The sequence below is a fragment of the Narcine bancroftii genome, chromosome 3, assembly GCF_036971445.1.
Source record: "Narcine bancroftii isolate sNarBan1 chromosome 3, sNarBan1.hap1, whole genome shotgun sequence".
Lineage (NCBI taxonomy): Eukaryota > Metazoa > Chordata > Chondrichthyes > Torpediniformes > Narcinidae > Narcine > Narcine bancroftii.
The window spans coordinates 173,986,396-174,000,708 of record NC_091471.1 but is presented as its reverse complement, the minus strand read 5'-3'; the positions used below and the strand labels follow the sequence as shown (position 1 = coordinate 174,000,708).

The 14,313-nt window shown below is 44.0% G+C and overlaps 1 protein-coding gene across 5 annotated transcripts in view; it reads right to left on the bottom strand.

The window, feature by feature from the left end:
• adamtsl7 (ADAMTS-like 7) overlaps positions 1–14,313 on the bottom strand; it is a 573,773-nt gene that overhangs the window by 514,320 nt on the left and 45,140 nt on the right. For 4 of the 5 annotated variants that reach the window (XR_011353929.1, XM_069925865.1, XM_069925867.1 and 1 more), the window contains exon 1: positions 928–1,021. The exons of the other annotated variant lie outside the window; for it this stretch is intronic. The gene's annotated coding sequence lies outside the window, so the exon portion shown is untranslated. Of the gene's footprint in view, positions 1–927; positions 1,022–14,313 lie in introns of those variants that run through there. 5 annotated transcript variants of the gene reach the window in all.

The window sequence follows — 14,313 nt, the reverse complement described above, 5'->3', positions numbered from 1 at the left end:
ATCCAGCTGGAGTGGACATGATTGGATTATTTCCCATCTACCAAATCGACTTGGGAGCATCCATGATAGGCCTCTCATTTCCAAAAAAAAAACCATACGATGCCTGTTTATTCATGTAAAAGACCTCGTGCTGTGGACATAATTCCATTGGTGAGCTAGTAAGTGAGAGTTGTTGACTGCCTGCTCCAATAGTAATCAAGGGGCATCCAGATGGATGGGTGCACCAGAAATTCCAGGAAATTATCTATTTAAAGAACAAAAGGAAACAAACTGGGACAACTTCCCCAGTTCAAGCAAGGTAATTTCTCCAGAAAACAAACACCAAGTGGAAGCTAGTTGCCAATTATGCAATATTATTGTCAATCATCGTAGCGGTACAATCATGACAGATGGGAAATTACCAATCATCTCCAGGCCAGCTGGATATTGCACTATGGCTTTCAGCATCCTTGAAGGGTGAGAAAAGTAAATGTAAGGAAGTGAGAGCCTGGAGTCAATGTACAGCACTGAGGTAAATGCTGACGAATAAAGAAAATTTGGTTAACTTTATGGTTAGCGCATTTCAAGGCTGGTAGGCAACAGGCCTGCAGCCAAAAGTGCAATAGAATTATGGAAAAGGCTGTGAGCAACTGGAGCTGTGTGAGCTCAGGATCAATTATTCTCCCATGCAATGCTCTGGATTCCAAGCCATTGTCTTGGATAGATTCCCTTTATTTTATCTGTATCTCTATTGTGGCACTGGTGCCATTCTCTTTCATTTCTAAAACACAAGATATGATTCCTTAAATTGTCATGTTCTCTCAAGATGAACCATGGGAAAATCTACATGAAGGCACCCAAAGAAATCTGGGAAAACAGAGTATTAGGAGCTGAAAATAATATAAGAGATTTTAAATGTTAATAATGATCTGAGTTCTGTGATCATACCTGGTAATTTTTAAAATTTAGACATTCAGCATTGTAACAAACTCTTCCATCCCATGAGCCCGTGCCACCCAAACACCCCAAAAAACTTACAACCTTGTAGAAGGCACTGAACAATGTAATGCAATCAAGAATGTAAATTTGAGCCAAGCTTAACGATTTGATATTTGTTGCTGGGCAACCCCTACCCAGCTAGCAAGTTTTCACCAGCCTGGAGTTTCCCCATTCAGGGGACGTGCAAGAACAATGCTGGAGGAAAGGGGAATATAGTTATGTGATTGGTTCACATCATGCTACAATATGAATGCTGTATAGCTTAACGTTGATAGGGTAATGCTTGTCACATGGGAAAAGAATTTTTTGGATTGGTTAAGTCAGATTGCAGCAGGGTATACAAACTGATATAACTGTATATTCAAGGAGCTCCTGGATCCCCCATAGGGGTGATGGACCTCCCACAGGCCTGTGAAACAAATAAACGGAATTGGCTAAAAAGTCCGATTCCTTTATTTCTCAGGATAATAAACTGCTAATTTGGATCTCATCCCAGAACCTGGATCGAGGATCGATCCTTGTACCACAACCCTTGTATGTTTTAGGAGGGTGGGAGAAAATTGGAGCGCCCAGAGGAAACCCATGCAGAAACAGGGAGAATGTACAAACTCCTTACAGACAGTGTTGGATTTGAACTCAGGTCACTGGTGCTTTAACAGTGTTGTGCTAACCGTTGCTCAACATGAAATGAACTTTCAAATTAGTGGATCAGATCAGTAAGATTCTATGCAGTTTAAACTGACTGAAGCAGGGAATGCAGAGGGCTGAAAACCACGGAGTGGATTTCAGGAGACATTTGGTAGGCCATTGGAAGCGCTGCTGGAGAAGGTAGAACTGTGGAAAATGGACCAGCATCAGAATTACACTGAGAAATAACCCCATTCAGACCCGCATTCCCAACAATCTTACTCCCAAATGTAAGATCGCTGGAGAAGAAAATGGATTACCTGAGGCTGCATCTGAACCAGAGAGAAATGCAAGGCTGTCGTGCTCTGATGATTTCAGAAACATGGCTCCAGGATACCATTCCAGACTCACGCATCCAGCTAGATGGCCTTATCACCTTCAGGGCAGACAGAGACACTGCTGCTTCTGGCAAGGCTTGAGGAAAGGAACTGTGCATTTACATCAGCAAGAAATGGGGCACTAATGTTTCTGTTGTGAAGATCTTCTGCTGAACAGAGATAAAGCAACTGCTGGTAAAATGCAGATCCTTCTACCTGCCCAGGGAATTCTCAGCCACGCCGACTGCTACAGTCTACATTCTGCCTTCGTCTAATAAGAGTAGAGCCATGAAGGACCTTTACGATGCCATTTGCAAAGCCTAGATGTCCCTCCCTGATGATGTCGTGATTGGTGCTGGCGACTTCAGTCATGCCAACCTGAAAACGGTTTTACCCCAGTTTCAATAGCCTGTCAACTTCGCCATCTGAGGAGAGAACACCCTGGATTGGGTGTACACCAAAGTCTCTGATGCGTATAAGGCTGCACCCCACCCCCACCTTGGTTACTCGGAATGGTCCTGCTAACCCCGGCATACAGACTGCTGGCAAAGCAAACTAGGCCAGATCACAGTAAGATGAGGACATGGCTTTGGGGGGGAGGGGGGAGAAAGCAGTGATGCAAGACTGCTTTGGGTCCTCGGAAAGGAACCATTTCAGGGGGGTGGCCACCTACAATGATCATGTAAACATAGAGGAGTATACGAGTTCAGGACTGGCTGCATCAGCCAATGCATTGACAATGTCACCAAGATCAAACGCTTCACAACCAGGGCTAACCAGAAACTATGCTGCTTTCAGGACAGGAGATAGGATGGCACTAAGATCAGCCCAGGCTGAACTCTCCCATGCATTTCAGAAGGCAAAGTGGGGTTCACACAGAAGATCCACAGACAGCTGTGTGACACCAGTGACATGAGGCACAGGTGGCAAGGGATCAAGACTATAATGGATCACAATTCAACCTTAAGTGTTAAGGACATTAACACCCTGCTTCCAGACAGACCGAACATCTTCAATGCACAGTTTGATGAGAAGACTAGGATGATGCCAAAGAAAGCCCTGTGTCCCCCTAATGAATGGGCCCCCTGCATAGCTGCAGCTGAGGTGAGGAGAACCCTAAACATGGTGTACCCACACAAGGCAACAGGACCAGTCACATACTTGGTTGAGCACTGAAGGACTGCACAGACTCATTGACAGAGGTCTTCATGGACATCTTCAACACCTCACTGCAGCAGTTCATCATTCCAACAGGATTCAAGACAGCCACCATCATCCCGGTTCTACCCAAAAGGACAATAACAGGCCTCAATGACTACCACCCTGTGGCACTGACCTCCACCATTATGAAATGCTTTGAGCATCTGGTGATGGAATGCATCAAAACACACTTCCCAGAGATGCTAGACCTCTTTCAATTCACCTATAGAAGAAATTGTTTCTCAGACGATACTCTAACCTTGTCCCTTCACTCCATTCTGAACTCGCTGGTGAACTACGACTCATACACCAGGCTGCTGCTCATTGACTTCAGTTCAGTGTTTAATATAATCATTCCCCAGAGCCTGGTGGAGAAGTGGTCCTTGCAGGGACTCAACACCCCTCTCAGCAACTGGATCCTGGACTTCCTAATGGAAAGACTATTGTTTATGTAGGTCGGTAACGAACATTGAGCACCGACACGCTGAGCACTGGCCCACCTCAGGGCTGTGTACTCAGCCCGCTCTTGTTCACACCACTAACCCATGACTGCATCGCCAGATCTATTTCCAATGGTGGCATCAAGTTTGCAGATGACACATCAGCAACAACAATGAGTAGCATTACAGAGGTTAAAAACATCTCCTGAAGTGGTGTGAGAGTAATAACCTGAGTCACAATGTGGACAAGATGAAGGAGATGATTGTGGACTTCAGGATGACCAGGAATGAGAGGGTCCTGGCCAGCTGCATCACAGTGTGGATGGTTGCTGCAGAGAAATGGATCGGAAGTCAATCCACAGGATCATAAGAGCAGAATCAGAATTTAATGTCATGAACACAAGTCATGAAATTCAATGTTTTGATGCAACGTCGTAGTGTAAACATTCATACTATAACCATCTTACAACATTACTATAAATTAAAAAAAATTAAAATAATAGTCCACGAAAAGTAAGGCAGTGCCTTTGGTTCATTGGTTATTCAGGAATCTGATGGAAGCGGGGAAGAAGCTGTCCCTGTGCTGCTGAGTGTTCGTCTTTAGGCTCCTAAACCTTTTCTCCCCAAAATGGTAGCAGAGTAAAGAAGCTGTGGCTTGGGTGGTGGGAGTCTTTGGATAGAACCAAAGGCACTGCCTTACTTTTCGTGCACTATTATTTTAATTTTTTTAATTTATAGTAATGTTGTAAGATGGTTATAGTATGAATGTTTACACTACGACGTTGCAGCAAAACACTGAATTTCATGACTTGTGTTCATGACATTAAATTCTGATTCTGCTCTTATGATCCTGTGGATTGACTTCCGATCCATTTCTCTGCAGCAACCATCCACACTGTGATGCAGCTGGCCAGGACCCTCTCATTCCTGGTCATCCTGAAGTCCACAATCATCTCCTTCATCTTGTCCACATTGTGACTCAGGTTATTACTCTCACACCACTTCAGGAGATTTTTTTTTCCAGTCACTGCCTCATGTAGATGTCTTCGATGGTATGAAGTCTGGTCTGCGATGTTGCAGGCAGAGTTAACAGCCCCCTGGAGTTTATTCTTGCCCAGAGAGTTGGTGCCTCTGTACCAAGCAAAAATACAACCAGCCAGAATGCTCTCCACAGTACACCTGTAGAAATTTGAGAGTGTTCGGTGACATACCAAATCTCCTCAGAAACCTCAAAGTATAGCCTCTGGCAAACTTTCTTTGTGATTGCATCAACATGGATGCTCCAGGACAGATATTCAGAGATGTTGACACCCAGGAATTTGAAGTTCTTGACCCTCTCTACTACTGAGACCTGATGAGGACTGGGTCATGTTCCCTGACTTCCTTCTGAAGTCCACAATCATCTCCTTGCCTTTGCTAAGGTTGAGCACAAGGAAGCGTACAGGAGGGAGATCAATCAGCTTGTTGTCATTACACCATTCAACAAGCTGATCGACCTCCCTCCTGAACGCTTCCTCATCGTCCAGACGTGCTGTGTTGTTAATCAATGAGGAGGCGACGTTGTTTCCAATTCATACTGACTGTGGTCTTCTGATGAGAAAGTCAAGGATCCAGTTGCAGAGTGGGGTACAGGGGGCTAGAGTTTGTAACTTCTTGACTAGCACTGAGGGAATAATGGTATTGAAGGTCGAGCTGTAGCCGAAGAAGAGCAGCTGTCTGTATGTATGAATTTCTGTTTTTGAGGTGATCTAGAGCTGAGTGAAGAGCCAGTGTTATTGCATCTACTGTGGAGTGATTGTGACAAAAGGTGAATTGCAGTGGGTCCAATCTTTACTTAGATACATGTTAATTCTGGCCATAACCAGCCTCACAAAGCATTTCATCACAGTAGATGTTCGTGTGACTGGGCAGTAGTCGTTGACAGCTCACACTTACTCTTCTGGGGTATCAGGATGATTGGTGCCCTTTTAAAGAAGGTGGGAACCTTGGACAGCAGCAGTGAGAGGCTGCAAATGTCCGTGAGCAATCCAACTAGTTGATTGATGCAGATTTTTATTACCCTGCCAGGTACGCAGTCTGGGCCTGTCGCCTTTGGAATCTCCCTACTTCTCTCTCCACCATCCCCAGCACCCCCAAAATCAACCTGATCTGCCAGGATTGTTGTCTGAAGAGGGTGCACAAAATCTTTGAGGACCCCTTCTACCCTGCACACAACATCTTTCAGCTGTTCCCATCGGGAAAGAGATACAAGAGTATCAAAGCCAGCACCACCAGGCTAAGGAACAACTTCTTCACACGGGCAGTTAGAATGCCCAAAGGAACTACTCATACTAGCCATCCGAGACTCTCATATTCCTGAAACAATATTTGTATAGATAAAATAGCTGTCCTGCTATTGTTTGTCTGTATGTGTACTATGTCTGGCTGTATATCAGCATGTTTGGCCCTGAGGACCGGAGAACACTGTTTTATTTAAATTAAATTTAGACATACAGCGCAGTAGCAAGATTAACTACCACCCAGGCCCAAGACTGAGCTTCAGTAAGCGCTTTATTACCCCCATCCCCCGACCTTACCCCCACCCCCACCCTTCATCCAACACAGCAACTATGGTAAAACACAGAAATACAGGAGAAACTCAGCCGGTCTCGTAGCATCCACAGAGGTAAAGAAACCTTGAATATGGCTCAGGCCTGAAATGTCAAACATCTTTAGCTCCTATGGACACTGTGAGACCTGCTGAATTCATCCAGCATTGTGATTTTACAACAAAATGTACAAACACGAGTTCGGCTTCTACCTTTCACTTTGTTGAGATTTCACTCAAAACAATTTATACATTATGTGTTTTCTAAAACTGTCACATGCATATTAACAGACCAATATCTCTACAGCGAAGGAACAAATTGGGCTTTAATTTATTAATAAAGCATTTTTATGCAAAATCACAGTCTTTTCTTTGGCTTGGCTTCGCGGACGAAGATTTATGGAGGGGGTAAAAAGTCCACGTCAGCTGCAGACTCGTTTGTGGCTGACAAGTCCGATGCGGGACAGGCAGACACGATTGCAGCGGTTGCAGGGGAAAATTGGTTGGTTGGGGATGGGTGTTGGGTTTTTCCTCCTTTGCCTTTTGTCAGTGAGGTAGGCTCTGCGGTCTTCTTCAAAGGAGGTTGCTGCCCGCCAAACTGTGAGGCGCCAAGATGCACGGTTTGAGGCGATATCAGCCCACTGGCGGTGGTCAATGTGGCAGGCACCAAGAGATTTCTTTAGGCAGTCCTTGTACCTTTTCTTTGGTGCACCTCTGTCACGGTGGCCAGTGGAGAGCTCGCCATATAACACGATCTTGGGAAGGCGATGGTCCTCCATTCTGGAGACGTGACCCATCCAGCGCATCACAGTACAACAATGATTAATAACATACACACATTAAAGTTCAAACAATCACTGTCACTTTGGTTGTATTATCTGAAGAGAAATCACTGATTTAGTTTAATATTCTATAAATCCAACAATTGATTAATATGCAACTTTTTTTGCTGACCCTGCCTGTTCCCAGAGTCACAGAGAGGCCCCCTCCCCATCCCCCGGTCACGACCCGTGGGCAGGGAGAGGTTCCCGTCCCCCTGCCCCCTGACATGCCAAGCAGGAAGGTGTTCCTGTACCCTGGCCCATCCCTTGTCCCACTGGGCAGGGAGAAGTCGTCGTGCCGCTCAGGTCAGGTGGGAGACTGCAGAAACCTGCTGTGGCCCTGGGTACAGATGCAGGGAGGAAGGACTGTAAATATTCCACAGAGTTCCCGCATCACTGTGGCCACAGCACACCAGTGCTCCTGTATATATGGATGCTCTTCTCCAACCTGCAACAATGTGGTCCATTTCTGCTACTTTATAAATTGTTTCGATGCCTCAATGATTTCATTACCATAAGAGAAAAGAATTACCAACTGACTCACTCGCCCAGAACCTTTCATCTACTGGGAGGCTAACTGCAATTTTTAATTAAATTAAACAAACACAAAGAATAAAGGAAAATAATGAACCTCATTGTTTTTGTTAAGTCAGTTAATATCAAACCATAATGCATCGGGCCCCTTTATCTTCCGGGCCCCTAGGCTTCAGCCTAATGGTTTATCCGCCACTGCACAGTAGCAGGCCATTTTGCCCCATGCCACTCAATTACACCCAACTAACCTACAACCCCAGAACATTTCACCAGGTCGTACTTATACAGTCAAATGACAATACTGGACTTGACCATGTTGCCCTGAAGTAGTTCAAGAAAGTTCTCTGACATGGTGGAGCTGGGAAAGGTGGATCATGCCAAAACCAAAATGTAGCTGTGGGTAGCTGATTTGTCAAAGGCTAAGGTTCTCAGTGTTGCCCAGCATTTCAAGTTCTCTTCGTGGAAATTAAGCAATCTTCTCCTTCTGGTAAAATGAATGTGATTAACTAGGGAGAGAAAATAATGCAATGATGTCACTGCATTATTATGAGAGGTTAGGCAGGATGGAACTGTTTTCTCTGGACCTAAGGAGGCAGAGGAGTGTTCTTAAAGAAGTTTATTAAATTACGACAGGCATATTTATGATAGATAGATAGATAGATAGATAGTCTTTTAAAGGAGTCTAAAACTTGAGGGCATAAGTTTAAGAGGGGAAAGATTTAAGGGAACATGAGGGGCAGATTTTTGCACACAGTGGGGAATAAGCATATGGACCATGCTGAAGCAGTTACAATTTCAATGTATAAAGACACTTGCACTGATTCAGAGGGACATGGTCCAAACACAGGCAAATGGGACTAGTTCAGGTAAATACATCAGTAATCATGGGTGAAATGAGTCTAAGGGCCCACTTCCAATGCTGCACTCCTCTAACTCTATGACACTAAAGTCCTTGCAGAAGAACGAGAAAGGAAAAAAAAATCACTATAACACACAGAGAAAAAACTTTGCATGAAGAGACTATGGATCCAGTAACAGTGACAATCATTTGCAAAATCAAGAGCAAAATGATTTGGTGGAGCAAATGTCCACTTTGGTATAACAGGTGGACATCACAATGGTGAGATATTTGAAGATATTGATGTAATGATTGCAGAACTAGGACAAATGGATAGGGGTGGGGTGATTTGTTTAGGGTGCTCTTTCATTAACAGCTCTGGCAACTCTCTGCATTACTGGTCAGCATTTCTCCCTGTCTAATTCAGCTCTTCATCTTCCTGCTCACCATCATTTTCCTGAAACAGTACAAAGTACTTCCTTGCTGGGTGCCAAGATCCAGAAGAACATAATAATAGATCGTGACAACAATTCCGAGTTATATGAGGATTCACCCTGAAGGAGTCAGTATTTAAGGACACCAATGTTTCTTCCATCAGAAACACTATGGATACAAGGCACTGACTATCAGCATCCTACATCTTGATAGGAGTCAAGGACCAATGGAACTGAGGATACCTCTGTCATCAGTAGCTATCTTTGAATGAATAACGAAAGAATACTTGGAATTTAAGTTGCCCTGCAAATGTAACATGGAGTGCATCTCACTGGTCAAACAGGAAATGCCTCACTGGTCGAAGGTCACTTCCCCTTGTCATTCATATTCAGATCCGCCCAGAATGAGCTACTTTTCACTTGGTCATCCTCCTCATCACCTGACTCAACACCTAGTTTACCCAAATTAACTGTATATAAATTTAATTTCTTTTTTCCATGTGTCAGGGAGGGTAGCTGGTACTGCCTTCCCTAATCCTCAGTAGTTCTAACTTACTTTTCTAGGTATTTGTAGTTTAGTGAACTTGCAGGCTAGTGAGATTGGTTTGTGTGCAGGAATTCTGTCTCCAGTTCTGTGCTTGGTTCCAGTTGTAAATAAAAATCACGTTTCAATACTAATAGATGGAATTTAAATTGCCTGTTCAAATCCAGCAATGAACAATCCTGTACAACTACAAGATGTTTTTGTACTGATGAAGGAAAAAATTAACACCACCATGAGAAATGACTGGAGTAAATAGGCTTTCAACCTCCACAATCGAGGACGAAGAGATGGTAATCATATGGAGGCATTTAAAATAGATCTGAGCATGGGCAATGTTAATCTGAGCAGAAAAAAATCTTAAAACAAAAAGATTAAAGCAAGTAAAAGTCAATTTACATCAGCCATTGGGACATTCTTAATATGCAGAATAGTCAACATATGGAATGGATTCTACCTGAAGGGGAAGAGGCAAAAATGCTAGAATTATTTAATAACTAATTAGATGCTGCAATGAACAGGGGCCTCAGGTCCTGATGGATTCTACATGAAGGGGAAGAGGCAAAAATGCTAGAATTATTTAATAACTAATTAGATGCTGCAATGAACAGGGGCCTCAGGTCCTGATGGATTCTACATGAAGGGGAAGAGGCAAAAATGCTAGAATTATTTAATAACTAATTAGATGCTGCAATGAACAGGGGCCTCAGGTCCTGATGGATTCTACCTGAAGGGGAAGAGGCAAAAATGCTAGAATTATTTAATAACTAATTAGATGCTGCAATGAACAGGGGCCTCAGGTCCTGATGGATTCTACCTGAAGGGGAAGAGGCAAAAATGCTAGAATTATTTAATAACTAATTAGATGCTGCAATGAACAGGGGCCTCAGGTCCTGATGGATTCTACCTGAAGGGGAAGAGGCAAAAATGCTAGAATTATTTAATAACTAATTAGATGCTGCAATGAACAGGGGCCTCAGGTCCTGATGGATTCTACCTGAAGGGGAAGAGGCAAAAATGCTAGAATTATTTAATAACTAATTAGATGCTGCAATGAACAGGGGCCTCAGGTCCTGATGGATTCTACCTGAAGGGGAAGAGGCAAAAATGCTAGAATTATTTAATAACTAATTAGATGCTGCAATGAACATGGGCCTCAGGTCCTGATGGATTCTACCTGAAGGGGAAGAGGCAAAAATGCTAGAATTATTTAATAACTAATTAGATGCTGCAATGAACAGGGGCCTCAGGTCCTGATGGATTCTACCTGAAGGGGAAGAGGCAAAAATGCTAGAATTATTTAATAACTAATTAGATGCTGCAATGAACAGGGGCCTCAGGTCCTGATTGATTCTACCTGAAGGGGAAGAGGCAAAAATGCTAGAATTATTTAATAACTAATTAGATGCTGCAATGAACATGGGCCTCAGGTCCTGATGGATTCTACCTGAAGGGGAAGAGGCAAAAATGCTAGAATTATTTAATAACTAATTAGATGCTGCAATGAACAGGGGCCTCAGGTCCTCATGGAGAGCAATCTTAAGATCAACTAAATTTGAGAAAAGATAATTGGGTAACCATTTTCAAACCTAGCCAAGCCCAGCTACAGGATTTAGCAAATCACAACATTCTGACACAAATCTAAGTGTCTTTGTAATGAAGTTCAACCAACACACACCAAAATCTGAGCACAATTCCCTGGTGTTAAAGTTTAGTTCGTTTATAACCATAAAAACACTGCACATGACTAGGAGGAAAAGGTGAGTTTTCCGAGGCATAACTCAAATAACACACAAGCTGAAATCCTGTCCTTTGGGGAATGTCATTACAGCAGTCAAGTGGTGAGCAAACCTGAAAAACCAGGATACAAAGCTAAATTAATTATGAAAACAAGCAAAGGGCACAGATCAGGAAGCAGTAAAATGATCCAATCAGTCAACATACCTCTTCGGAATCATTCTGTTCACAAGATATGGAGCTCAAACACTTATGTTCAGGGCCTCATAACCTTTTTAATCAGCTTACTTATGGTTAAGCTTGGAGTCAAATATACACTGGGGATGTCTTCAGTAATTTTACTGACAATATAAACTGAGAAGGTGATGCATTAAGTGAACTGTTATACATTTGTCATCTTCCAAAATTACAACAAGACAATTAGATAACATAAGCTACCCCTTGTGTTTATCTGAGTGCCCTCTCCGTTTTATTTTGCATAGTTAATTTATTTTGTCTCTTTCTCACGCTCTAAATATTAGAGAGCGCAGCATAGATGAAAGCTGCAAACAGAAAATGGGCTTGGGAGTTTTAGGTTTGCTCTCATTTATTTTGTTCCATTGGGACAAATCTTTAAGTCCCCAGAAAGAGGTTCAATGTTGGAAACCTGCAGTCAGACGAAGTGAGAGGAAACTTCCAGGCAAACCTCAAAGCAAAGCTCGACGATGCAATCCGCCTCACGAACTCGTCCCCTGAAAACCTCTGGGATCAGCTGAAGACTACCATACTGCAATCCACTGAAGAGGTACTGGGCTTCTCCTCCAGGAAAAACAAGGACTAGTTCGACGAAAACAGCCAGGAAATCCAGGAGCCGCTGGCAAAGAAACGAGCTGCCCACCAGGCTCACCTTACAAAGCCATCCTGGCCAGAGAAGAAACAAGCCTTCCGTCGCGCATGCAGCCATCTTCAGCACAAACTCCGGGAGATCCAAAATGAGTGGTGGACTAGCCTCGCCAAACGAACCCAGCTCAGCGCGGACATTGGAGACTTCAGGGGTTTTTACGAGGCTCTAAAGGCTGTGTACGGCCCCTCACCCCAAGTCCAAAGCCCGCTGTGCAGCTCAGACGGCAAAGTCCTCCTCAGCGACAAGATCTCCATCCTCAACCGATGGTCAGAACACTTCCAATCTCTTTCCAGTGCCAACCGCTCAGTCCAAGATTCCGCCCTGCTCCAGCTCCCTCAATAGCACCTAAGGCTAGAGCTGGATGAGGTCCTCACCCGGGAAGAGACATATAAGGCAATTGAACAACTGAAAAGTGGCAAAGCAGCAGGTATGGATGGAATCCCCTAGAGGTCTGGAAGGCTGGCGGCAAAACTCTGCATGCCAAACTGCATGAGTTTTTCAAGTTTTGTTGGGACCAAGGAAAACTGCCTCAGGATCTTCGTGATGCCATCATCATCACCCTGTACAAAAACAAAGGCGAGAAATCAGACTGCTCAAACTACAGGGGAATCACGCTGCTCTCCATTGCAGGCAAAATCTTCGCTAGCATTCTCCTAAATAGAATAATACCTAGTGTCGCCGAGAATGTTCTCCCAGAATCACAGTGCGGCTTTCGCGCAAACAGAGGAACTACTGACATGGTCTTTGCCCTCAGACAGCTCCAAGAAAAGTGCAGAGAACAAAACAAAGGACTCTACATCACCTTTGTTGACCTCACCAAAGCCTTCGACACCGTGAGCAGGAATGGGCTTTGGCAAATACTAGAGCGCATCGGATGCCCCCAAAGTTCCTCAACATGGTTATCCAACTGCACGAAAACCAACAAGGTCGGGTCAGATACAGCAATGAGCTCTCTGAACCCTTCTCCATTAACAATGGCGTGAAGCAAGGCTGCGTTCTCGCACCAACCCTCTTTTCAATCTTCTTCAGCATGATGCTGAACCAAGCCATGAAAGACCTCAACAATGAAGACGCTGTTTACATCCGGTACCGCACGGATGGCAGTCTCTTCAATCTGAGGCGCCTGCAAGCTCACACCAAGACACAAGAGAAACTTGTCCGTGAACTACTCTTTGCAGTCGATGCCGCTTTAGTTGCCCATTCAGAGCCAGCTCTTCAGCGCTTGACGTCCTGTTTTGCGGAAACTGCCAAAATGTTTGGCCTGGAAGTCAGCCTGAAGAAAACTGAGGTCCTCCATCAGCCAGCTCCCCACCATGACTACCAGCCCCCCCACATCTCCATCGGGCACACAAAACTCAAAACGGTCAACCAGTTTACCTATCTCGGCTGCACCATTTCATCAGATGCAAGGATCGACAACGAGATAGACAACAGACTCGCCAAGGCAAATAGCGCCTTTGGAAGACTACACAAAAGAGTCTGGAAAAACAACCAACTGAAAAACCTCACAAAGATAAGCGTATACAGAGCCGTTGTCATACCCACACTCCTGTTCGGCTCCGAATCATGGGTCCTCTACCGGCATCACCTACGGCTCCTAGAACGCTTCCACCAGCGTTGTCTCCGCTCCATGCTCAACATTCATTGGAGCGACTTCATCCCTAACATTGAAGTACTCGAGATGGCAGAGGCCGACAGCATCGAATCCACGCTGTTGAAGATCCAACTGCGCTGGGTAGGTCACATCTCCAGAATGGAGGACCATCGCCTTCCCATGATCGTGTTATATGGCGAGCTCTCCACTGGCCATCGTTATCTGAAAAAAAACTATTTATCCGACACAGGCCTGGTCCCAACTATTTCGGATAATCGGAGTTGTACTGTATTCAAGGTGACACTTGGCTAATATTTTGGCCAAAAAGGATGAGAAAATTATTGTTTATTTTTTTTTAATGCAGAGCAAAATAATCTGGTATCAGAAATTAGAATCATACATAATATGCTTAAATCCCACCATGTTCTTTTATATTCATTTTTTTTTAAAGTGAAACATTCACTTATGTAATTTAAGAAACTGTCATCCTCATCCAAGCTGGTTCATACATGTCTGGTTCTAACCTAAATCTGAACTCTCCTCTGAAGTGGCACAGCAAATTTCTCAGTTGGAGCAAACCACTGTAAACAATAATTATAACAACTGGATTGTCCAGCTGCAAACTGAATAAAGATGCAAAGCCCCTCCCAACATAGTCAACATTGCAAATATCCAAGGACTGATGTCAATATTTACACAGCTCTCCCACAGCAAGCCTAGCC